The sequence below is a fragment of the Suricata suricatta genome, chromosome 8, assembly GCF_006229205.1.
Source record: "Suricata suricatta isolate VVHF042 chromosome 8, meerkat_22Aug2017_6uvM2_HiC, whole genome shotgun sequence".
Classification (NCBI taxonomy): Eukaryota; Metazoa; Chordata; class Mammalia; order Carnivora; family Herpestidae; genus Suricata; species Suricata suricatta.
In genome coordinates, this window is record NC_043707.1 from 41,629,791 (window position 1) to 41,641,811 (window position 12,021).

The 12,021-nt window shown below is 37.6% G+C and overlaps 1 protein-coding gene across 3 annotated transcripts in view; it reads left to right on the forward strand.

The window, feature by feature from the left end:
• The window catches only part of RNF115 (ring finger protein 115), an 80,673-nt gene that overhangs the window by 31,331 nt on the left and 37,321 nt on the right, over positions 1-12,021 (forward strand). The window lies entirely within an intron of this gene.

A 12,021-nucleotide genomic window follows, 5' to 3' on the forward strand; every position in this document is an offset into this window, starting at 1 on the left:
TAAGTGGTGTTAAATGCTCTTTGTTTGTAATCATTTAGCGATATAGTCCATAAGGGACAGACCATCGGTGTCAGCCTACAGGAAACACTGGTTTGCTTTTGCTTCTTTTGCCACACTACTTGGTTGGCTGTAGAAGGCTAACAGATGCTAAAAGAAAAAAAGTTGAATTTTTTGTGTGTTTCAGGATCACATTAGCCTTTTCCAGAGATAACTCGGCTACATTAGAGAGCTAGCACAACTTTTAATATTTATTTGTGTGTAATTTAAAACTGTTAGCAGTGTGTTGGGAAATTGGTGTTCAATAAACCCATAAAACCCTAAGCTTCTCTTCTTTATCCTCTGAAAATTATCTTAAGAGCTGAACCCCCCCCCCCTTCAGATTTTTATGTTGTAGAATTACAGTCAAGAAACTTGACGGAGTGTTCGAGTAAAAGTCCTGCTTCACCAACGGTATTGTCTTTTACTTATGGTCTGTGTACTTCTTAGTATCCAGTCTTAAGGATTTTGGTTAACTCTGCAGTCCCTTAGTACATGGGCTGATTAGAGTGTGCTTTAAGATATTTCATGTCTTTGAACTCCCATTTTTATTTTCTTATTTTGATGGACTAAACATTATTTAAAAGCTAGTATGCTTGCCAGGCCTGGAAACTTTTCTGATTTTAGTATGTTTTTCCCTGTGTGTGCTATTCCTGATAACACACATTGTCACTTGCTGATTATGCATATGCTGAGGAAGCTTCAGCTGATTTTCTCTAAATGTTAGTTCTCTTAGGAAGTGGAAAAACTTGGGTCTGTCAGTTTTATAGATATGACTCACCAGGAGGAGATGCATTCAGAAGAAAAATAAATATAGGTAGTCAGTTTCCTAACTTTAGTAATGCTAAATCTGTCCTTGATGGCATGAGCTGTCCTTCAGGTGTGGAAGTAATTTTGCTGAGTCATAGCCGGTTGCTTCATTAGCGTGGTAGCAAGGGCAGGATCGTGCCTGGTTTTCCCTCTGTAGAACTTGAATATTCATCATGCTTGAAATACATCAGTTTTCTCCTTTTTGAATTTAAAAGATAGAAAAAAATCTCTCTTTATAATATTATAGAAATGCCAGGGATTTAAATCAATCAGCTAAAAAGTGTGTATTGAATATTGTATACACAGCCCTCTGCTGGAAGTAGGGGCCTTGCCGTCAAGGAACTTGTAATTCAGTTGGGGAACAAGTACAGACACATATGAAGCAAATAAGAAAATAAAGAGTGTGCAGAGAGTGTGCTAAGCTTGTTGTGGGGTTTGTGCGACAAACACAGGAGAAGGGAGAGTGGTGGGCTGCTGTCTCTAGGAAAGGTCAAGTGACACAGCAGTGTACCCGGAACAAGGTTGCCCCAGTTCAAATCATGGGTTGAGTACTTACCTGCTCTGTAACTTGGACAAAATTACTTAGACTCTCTCTGTGCGTGCCTCAGTTTCTTCACCTGTAAATTGAGGAAAACATCTACCTCGTAGGGATCCAGTGAATTAATACATGCTAGATGTGCAGGCCAGCGTGCCTGCCGTGTAGTGGGTTTTAGTACATTTTAGCCATTATTGAAACTTCATGGAAAAGGTAAAATTCCTTCTTGGAGAAGTTAAAATATAGGGTAGATCGGTATAAGCAATGAGGTGAGAAAAACTATCTCAAAATTGTATTCATAAATTGTTTTAAAGTTTTATACTCTTGTCCCTGGATAAAAGGTGTAGAAAATTATAAATAGAAACCAAAGTTTTTTTCCCTTTCCAGAGTTGAGTTGGTAATTTCAGCAAACGCTTATGCTCAGTTTTGTTCTGTTTTTTTTCCAGCAAGAGTTGCTTGCACAAAGAAGGACGAGGTTGTTTTCCAGAATTAGCATTTACTAATAGCTGAGGAGATGGAGAGAAGGTGAAGATGGAGTGAGGCGGGGAGGAGGGTTGCCAGTTAAATGGGAGCTTTGTTTGAGTATTGATGAGGGTCAGTGGAGAATGAATCTAAAAACGTTGCTAGCAGTTTGTAGAGTGGAAGGACGTTGCTGGACTGAGGTTCCTGGTGGTAACCTGGGGAACTGAGCCCATGGTTACGTGAGGGTTTCATGGATTACTTGAAAGCCTCTGACCATGACCTGGTACCAGTGAGACATCTGATCTGAGAGTCTCCGTTTACCTAAATGATCACTTCAGTGCAAGAGTACCTGTGGCTGCTGCCTGGGATTAGCAGAAAATCAGGTACATGGCGTCCTGGAAACAGAACTCCAGGTATGCCCAGAGGGTAGGGTGGGGTGCTCCGCAAATTCTGATTTATATTTATTTGAATAAAATTTCTTTTGGTACATGATGTAACATTATAATGATAATTAAAAGGTATTAAAAAACATCTGGAGTGCCATTCTTCTGAGAGTCCCTTTTTTCCATACATTTACTTTCAGGTTTTATCTAAGGCATAGACACCGAACGATACTATAATAACATTAAGAAGATTAAAAAAAAATAAGTCTCCTGTATTCTCATTACCTTATTTTAGCTTTATTTCTTTGCATAATATCTTATATTTTTCACATGCATGCTTTATAACTGTTTTCAGAGGCATTCACAGAATGTACCATATTGTATTTATGCTTTTTAAAATTTATTTAGGATTATGTCAAACACCTTTTTTGTCTCTTTGTGGTTAATTATATATTTTGAGTTTATATTGTTTCACATCTACGATGTATTTATTAAACTGTTATCCTGTGTTAAACATTCTGGTTAAATGTGATGGTTGATCCTTGATTGTATCTCTTCCTTCCACCTCTGAGTCTAGAATGCATTGAGAAATAAACCACAGAAGCCAGACAGATGGAAATAAAAATTGAGTTTTATTTAGCCATATTGGAGAACATAATTGATCTCTGGCCAAGTTGGCTTCCTTAGTCTACATAGATGACTCACCTAAGAATTAGAGGTTGCAGAACAGGCATTCATACTCAGAACCATTTCTTTTGCATTTGTGTGCATCCTGTCATGTCAGCTCCATCCACTTGAGAAATATGAATCAGCCAGTATTAGGCTCTTGCCACTCACCAGTAGGATACATCGCTCTTCTGGTAGAGAGGAAGAATGAGGGATGAATGAAGAGGTCAGAGATGGAAATGAGAGATCTGATTCTTCCCTCCTCACTTTTAGGTTTAGTAATTTAAGCCTGAAATGAGCAGTGGTGTGGGAGTAGTGACTATGACAGCGGGTGGCGAAGATCAGTATTCTGTGAGAGAAGCTTTGCTTTTTACCTCCATGAAGAAAGACTCTCCAGTACTAACATGTGCTCTTTGTGTGTGCTCTCAGGACCTGTGGCGAAGGCTCTGAGATCATAAAAAACAGCCTAGAATTAAATTACATTGAACTAAATAAAATTGTCAGTATTCTATTTTTGACCTATAAAAATGGCAGTTTTAAATGAGTAAGTGTAGTAAAAAGAAGTAAAGATTTTAAGCCATCCTTCCCAGGTTAATCATCTTTTCCCAGTTTGCTCTTCTCAGTCTCGGCCAGAGGGCTTGCACTCAGATGCCTGGTAGAACGTGGGTTTTGTGAGCAGTTGCAACCTGGATTAACTCTTAAAGTTTGAATTAATTCAACCAGATCTTTCCATGTGTCTCACTTTTTAGTGTGAAGACATAAAAGAGCTTGTTTCATGTACCTGCTTCACATCCAGTCGGTTTGGAAATGTCAAGTAAAACTCCTGAGCTTTTCAGCAGTTGTTCAAGAAATAACTGTTTCAGTAACTTACTGCTTATCCAGTTCACACCCATAACACTGTTGTCAAGCAGAAACTACACACTTCATGGTAACTGAAGGAAGAAGGGTAAAATAAAATACTCTTGGTGTCAGCCTTGCCAGTTTTCTGTTCAGTGTATACAGTTGCCCAGAGTCCATAGCCTGCAAATTTAAAGTCCTTTGGGGTGCCTTTCCAGAGATTATTTATGACACAGCATTTATATTACTGGGGGGATAGGGGACTGTACATCATAATTTTCTTTGTGAATAGCCTTTGAATTTTATGTTTTAGTAAAATATAGGAATTTGTCGTGGTTGCAGCCATAGTCTTGAGATTTCTTTTTGAAGGCCCTTATCTTTCCCAGCTAGTATATTACAAACCTCTGAATTTGCATTTACTATTTTTTAAAGTTTATTTATTTATTTTGAGAGAGAGAGAATTCTCAAGCAGGCTCCATGCTGTCAGCAAAGAGCCCAATGTGGGGCTCAATCCCATGAACCGTGAGATAATGACCTGAGCCAAAACCCAAGAGTTGGATGCTCAGCAGAGACACCCAGGTGCCCCAATTTCCATTTACTTTTAAGCCTTATATTCCACATATGCTTGAATTGATTTGAGGTTGAGCACATTTTTTTTTTTACTTTTCTTTCAGTATCTTCTCCTCGTAATTATTCTAAAGTTTATTATTATTTTTTTAATGTTTATTTTTGAGAAAGTATGCATGCGGGAGAGCACAAGTTGGGGAGGGGCAGAGAGAGAGGGAGAGAGAGAATCCTAAGCAGGCTCTGAGCTATCAGTGCAGAGCCTGGCACTGGGCTTGATCCCACTAACATGAGATCATGACCTGAGCTGAAATCAACAGTTCATGCTTAACCAGCTGAGCCACCCAGACACCCTGTTTATTATTCTTTAAAACACACACAAAAAAACACTATTCTAATGTTTCCTTAATTTATTAAATAAACATGTTTCTTGGAGACAGAACTTTTAAAGTATAGGTCTTTTAAATTGTCCTTTTAGCTTTTAAGTTTCCAGTAATTTTATTCAACCTTCCATATACTTCTAAGAAGCTTTATTTCTATGGTAAATGTGATCCCTATACTTCTTTGCCTACTTGCTAATAACAGCTACTACCTTTTTCAGGGTGAAGATCTGGTTCAGGTTTCTAATATCTAAAAACCAAGAATCAGGGGAAACTATGGACATTTCTCCTCATGAACATAGATGTCGAAATTTTAAACAAAATTTTAGCAAATAGAACCCAACACTATATAAGAAGAATTAGACATCATACGCGAATGGTATTTATTTCAGGAATCCAAGGTTAGTTCATAATTTGAATGTTAATTCAACACTTGAAAATCAACATAATTCACCATAACACTACAAAGTAAAAATCATAAAGTCATCTTAATGGATGCACATAAAGCATTTGACAAAATCTAACACTCATTTTTTAAAAATGTTTATTTATTTTGAGAGAAATTGAGTGCCTGAGCAAAGGAGGGCAGAGAGAGAGAAGAGAGAGAGAAACCCAAGTGGGCTCTGCACCATCAGGGTGGAGCCCAACACAGGACTTGAGTCCATTAACTGTGAGATCATGACCTGAGCTGAAATCAAAAGTTGGACACTCAACCAACTGAGCCACCCAGGTGCTTGCTAACATTAATTTTTTATAAAAACTCTCAGCAAACTAAAATAGATGGTAATCTCCTTAATCTGACAAAGAACATCTAATAAAATCCTGTAACTAACATCATAATTAACGATGAAACTGTTTTCTAGCTAAGATCAGGAACAAGACTGGGATGTCTTCCCTCATCACTTGTGTTCAACATGGTTTTGGAGGTTCTAGCCCATGTAATAAGGTTAGATAGAGAGAGAGAGAGAGAGAGAGAGAGAGAAATGGCATCCACATTGGAAAGGAAGACATAAAATTGCCTAATGACATGGTCTTTTATGTTGAAAACCTGGTGGAATCTATAAGAAAGCTCTTGTTAGAGTTAATGAATTCAGCAAGTTTGCAGGATATAAGAAAAACAAAAATCAAATGTATTTTTACATTAGCAACCTTGGTAATTGAAGTTAATTTATAATAGTATACAAATATGAAATATTTTAAGTTTCAGAAAGATGTCTAAGATCTGAACATGGAGAACTATAAAATGTTACTTAAAGACATTGAAGCACACCTAAAAAAAAATGGAGAAATAGGACACACTCATAGATTAACTTAATATTGTTAGGATGTCATTTATAATTCAGTATAATTCTACTGAAGGTCCTAGTCAGCTTTTTTATAGAAATTGACAAGCAAAGGTACGCCTGGCTGGTTCAGTAAGGTAAGTGTCCGACTTCAGCCTAGGTCATGATCTCACAGCTTGTAGTTTCAAGCCCTGCATTGGGCTCTGTGCTGACAGCTCAGGGCCTGGGAGCCTGCTTTGGATTCTGTGTCTTCCTCTCTCTGCCCCTTCTCTGCTCATGCTCTGTCTGTCTCTTTCAAAAATAAACATTAAAAAGACAAGCAGATTCTAAAATTCACCTGGAAATGCAAAATATGTAGACTAGCTAAAATTTCTTTGAAAAGGAAGAAAAAAGTTGGAAGACCAATACTAGCTGATTTCAAAACTTCCTATAAAGCTAACAGTAATCAAGACTGTAATATTGTCATGAAGACAGATAGATTAAAAGAACAGAATATCCAGAGTCTAGAAACAGACATACACTATGGACAGCTGATTTTGACAAAGGTACAAAGGCAATTCAGGAGAAAAAGGATAGGCTTTTATATATAGTGTAATATGGTTTCAGGAATAGAATTTCGTGATTCATCACTTATATGTGCTCAGTGCTCATCCCAACAGGTGTCCTCCTTAATGCCCCTTGCCCATTTAGCTCATCTCCCACTCTGTAGCCCTGCAGTACTCTGTTTGTTCCCTGTATTTAAGAATTTCTTTAAAAAAAGAAAAAAAAAAGAATCTCTTATAGTTTATCTCTCTTTTTATATTATTTTTGCTTCTCTTACGTTCATCTGTTTTGTATCTTAAATTCCACATGAGTGAAATCATATACTTGTCTTTCTCTGACTTATTTTGCTTAGTATAATACCCTCTCGTTCCATCCATATTGTTGCAGATGGCTAGATTTCATTATTTTTGATCACCGAGTGATATTCCATTATACACACATATCACATCTTTTTTATCCCATCAGTCAGTGGACATTTGGGCTCTTTCCATACTTTAGCTATCGTTGATAGTGCTACTATAAACGTTGGAGTGCATGAGCCCCCTCAAAACAGCCTTCCTTTATCCTTTGGATAAATGCCTAGTAGTGCAATTGCTGGGTCATAGGGTAGTTCTGTTTTTAACTTTAAAAAATATATTTTTAATATTTGCTTATTTTTGAGAAAGAGCATGCAAGCAGGGGAGGGCAGAGAGAGGGAGACACAGAATCTGAAGCAGGCTCTAGGCTCTGAGCTATCAGCACAGAGCCCATCGCGGGGCTTGAGCCTATAAACTGAGATCATGACCAGAGCCAAAGTCAGACACTTAACTGACTGAGCCACCCCCATCTATTTTTAACTTTTTGAGGTATCTCCACACTGTTTTCCAGAGTGGCTGCACCAGTTTGCATTCCCACCAGCAGTGCAAAAGGGTTCCTCTTTCTCTGCATCCATGCCAACATCTCTTGTTGTCTGAGTTGTTAACTTTAGCTGTTCTGTAACATGGTATCTCATTGTGGTTTTGATATGTTATTTCCCTGATGATGAGTGATGTTGAGCTTTTTTTTTTATGTGTTTGTTAGCCATCTGGATATCTTCTTTGGAAAAGTGTCTGTTCATGTCTTTTGCCCATTTCTTCACTCAATTATTTGTTTATTGGGTGTTGAGTTTGAGAAGTTCTTAATGTATCATTTGCAAATATCTTCTCCCATTCCATTGGTTGCCTTTTAGTTTTGCTGATTATTTTTCTTTGCTGTGCAGAAGCTTTTTATCTTTATAAGGAATAGTTCGTTATTGGGGCTCCTGGGTGACTTAGTTGGTTAAACATCTGACTTCGGCTCAGGTCATGATATTACTGTTTGTGAGTTCGAGTCCTGTACCTGGTTCTCTGCTGACAGCTCAGAGCCTGGAGCCTGCTTTGGATTCTGTGTCTCCCTCTCTGTCCTTCCCCCACTTGTATGTCTCTCTGTGTCTCTCAAAAAATGAATAAATGTTTAAAAAATATTTTTTAAAGGAATAGTTCATTTTTGCTTTTTATTTCCCCTGTCTCTGGAGACATGTCACGTAAGAAGTTGCTGCTGCAGCCAAAGTCAAAGAGGTTGTTGCCTGTTTTCTCCTGTAGGATTTTGATGGCTTCTTGTCTTTAGGTTTAGATCATTTGAGTTTATTTTTTGTGTATGGTGTAAGAAAGTGGTCCAGATTCATTCTCCTGCATGTCACTGTCCAGTTTTTCCACCACCATTTGCTGAAGAGACGTTCTTCCATTGGATATTCTTTTCTGTTTCGTCAAAGAGTAGTTGGCCATATATTTGTGGGTCCATTTCCGGGTTCTCTGTTCTGTTCTATTGATCTAAGGGTCTGTTTTTGTGCTGGTACCATATTATCTTGATGATTACAACTTTGTAATATAGCTTGAAGTCCAGAGTTTTGATGCCTCCAGGTTTGGTTTTCTTTTTCAGAATTGTTTTGGCTTTTTGGAGCCTTCTCTGGTCCCGGAGAATCCAACTCTTGATTTCAGCTCATGTTATAATCCCTGGGTTGTGGGATCGAATTCTGTTTTGAGCACTGTGCTGAGGGTGCAGCCTGCTTAGGATTCTTGCTCTCGCTCTCCCTCTCCCCCCCACCTCTTCCTGCCCCTTTCCCCTCCTCCCCTCTACCCCTCTTCCCCACTCATGCGCTCTCTCTCTCTCAAGTAAAAAATAAAAATAAAAAAATGAATAAATGGTACTGAAACATTTGGATAGTCACAGTACACAAATATGAGCTTAGATACATACTTTATTAAAGTTTATTTATTTTGAAAGAGAGTGAACACATAAGTGGGGGAAGGGGAGAGAGAAGGAGAGACAATTCCAAGCAGGCTTCATGTCATCAGTGCAGAGCCTGATGCGGGGTTTGAACTCAAGAACTGTGATAGCCTAACCTGAGCTGAGATCAAGATTCAGACATTTAAGTCACTGAGCCACTAAGGTGCCCCTAGATACATACTTTAAACCATATACAAAAATTAGCTCAAGATGGATAGTGGACCTAAATGTAAAACTTTTGATAACTTGAAGATGAAAACATAGAAAATCTTTATGGCCTTGGGTTAGGCAAAGATTGTTTAGATATGACCCCAAAAGTATGATCCATAAAAGAGGAGTATAACCCATAAAGTGGACTTCATCAAAATTAAAAACTTCTACTCTTCTTCAGAAGAATGAAAAGACAAGCCACAGTCTGGGAGAAAATATTTTCAGATTGTTTATTTCATAAAGGACTTGTATCCAGACTATATAAAGAACTCTTAAAATGAAATAATAAGAAAACAACCAATTTTTTGAAAGTGGCAAAAGATTTGAACAATCTGCTTCCCCCCAAAAGATGTACATATGGCAAATAAACATACAGAAAAATGTTTAACATCATTAATCATTAGGGAAATGCAAGTTAAAAGCATAGTGTAATACTGTACAACCATCAGGATGGCTAAAATTTGAAAGACTCCCCATACTAAGTGTCAGCGAGGCTGTGGAACAATTGAAGTTGATACAGAAATGGTACAGTCACTTTAGAAAACACACTAGCTGATTAAAAAAAAAGATCTATCTGCATATAAAAGTATGTATACAGATATTCATAGTGACTTTATTTCTGGTAGCTAAAAATTAGAAACAATCCTAATGTCTATCAACAGGTAGATGGATAGACAAATTGTGGTAACCGTGTAACGGAATACTACGGAGCATAAACTATTGATACATGGAAAAATATGGATGAATGTCAAAATAATTGATCTAAAAGAAACCAGAGTACATACAATATCCCCTTTAAATGAAATTCCAGAAAATATAAAATTCTAGAAAATGCAAACCACAGAAAGATCAGTCAGTGGTTGCTTAGGGCTAGGGAGGGGTAGGAGGAAGGGATTACGTAGGGGCACTAGAGGACATTTGGAGGTAATTGTTGTATTCCTTATCTCGATTTAAAATTTTCATAAAATTGCCTGTGCACTTTTTCAAAATTGTACTCTCAGTTGATTTATCTTTGTGAGACTCATGTTTTTAAAGATATAATTCACATACCAAGTAATTTATCCTTTAAAAGTGTACAGGTCAGTGGTTTTAGTATATTCATAGTATACAACCATCCCCACTAATTCTTGAACTTACCTTGAAAAGTAACCCTGTACCTATTAGTAGTCAGTCCTTTTTTTCTTTCCAGCTCCCTTAGCTCTAGGCAACCACTAATTTATTTTCTCTTGTGGATTTGCCTCTTTGGGACATTTTATATAAATCATACATTATGTGATTTTTGTGACTGATTTCTTTCACCTATCAGGTTTTCAGGGTTCATCCATGTTAATATATTTTTTTAAGAGGTACTGATGTGATCATGGTTAGTGTATAGTGAAGTGGAAAGTACTGTCTATTCTGGTTTTTTTGTTTGTTTTTCGTTTTTTATTTATTTTTGAGAGAGAGAAAGCACAGGTAGGGGAGAGACAGAGAGAGGGGGGACAGAGGAGCTGAAGCAGGCTTTGCACTGAGAGCAGCAAGCTCCACTTGGGGCCTGAACTCATGAACTGTGAGATCATGACCTGAGCCAAAATTGGATGTTCAACCGACTGAGCCACCTAGGTGCCCATCCTGTTTTTTTATGTTGAAATATATAAATATTTCAGTCCGTGTATCTTCAGAAGCATTGTCTTTTAACCTCCATTCAGAACATTTCAGTTTTTCAAGCAAAACTTGTTAAATAAATGGTCTCTGTGATTCTTTAAATGTTTCACCCAAACTTTGTAGTAGTGTTCTCTATTTTTACTTATGTAAAGCCATGTTCTGAATACCAGTTTTGTATATGAGCTGGTTTTTTCTCTTATGCCTGTCTAAGTCTGTTCAGAGGCAAATGACCTGAAGCTGTTCTTATCTGTAGTGTTGATCTGGTATACATGCATTTGTGTAATGTTATTTTTTTATCCTGTATTCTGTGGTCAGGGTGCGCTGTTATTTAGGGACAGATACATTGTTATTATTTATTTGCACTAATTTGTGGTTTCCAAACAAGCAGCAAAATGCCTCATGCTGATGTTGAAGCTGCTTCTGAACGTGGCTTCCTTAAGAATTTTTATGTGTGTTAGATGTGGTAACAATTTGTATATAATTATCCATGCATATTATTGATATTACGGCCTTGGTGCTTGATTTTTCTTCTAGTCACATTTTCATGTATTTAGTTGTTTTTTAAAAATTATTATTATTATTATTTATGAGAAGGAGAGAGTGGGCACTTGAGCAGGGCTGGGGGCAGAGAAGCGGGGGAGGGAGAACGGGAGGGATTCTCAAGCAGGCTCCATGCTCAGTGTAGAGCTCAACAGGAGGCTCTATCCCATGACCCTAGGATCATGCCCTGAGCCGACACCAAGAGTTGGATGTTTAGCCAGTGGAGCCATCCAGGTGCCTCCATACTTAGTTAGCACATTAATTATAAGGATCGTTTTGAGGGTTGTTGTCTGTGAGCAAACTTTATGGAAATTTATTCCTATAGTACAGGAATTGTATGTTTCCTATAGTTTATGTGAGTTGGATGATGGAGAACATGGAGGGGGGTCATACTTTTTCACTTACTAAAGGTAAGTGTACTTTTGGATATTTAAGTGTTGCATTTACCTTGGAATTTGGAGTCAAGCCTTTTTTCCCCTTCTGGCTTTTATCCCCTATGTAACATTTGCAGTTTATTTTCCTTTGAGGGGAGGGATAGTGTCTTTTCCCACTTAAAAATGAAATCCATTATGGCCGAGGTTCTTTTTTTTTTCTTATAAAAATTTTATTCATTTCTGTATCTTAACATTTCCCAGAAAGTGATTGGGACAGAGTACATGCTAAACAAACATTTGTTGAATGAGAGAATGTGTGTGTGTGTGTGTGTGTGTGTGTGTGTGTGTGTGTGTGTGTTAACACAGGTATTTAAAGATTGGAATTCTATGCACCAAATTAACCTCTGGGTAGGAGAGTAGAATTAGAGGCAAGAATAGGTCATGGCTAAATGGAGACTGTATTGTACTTCA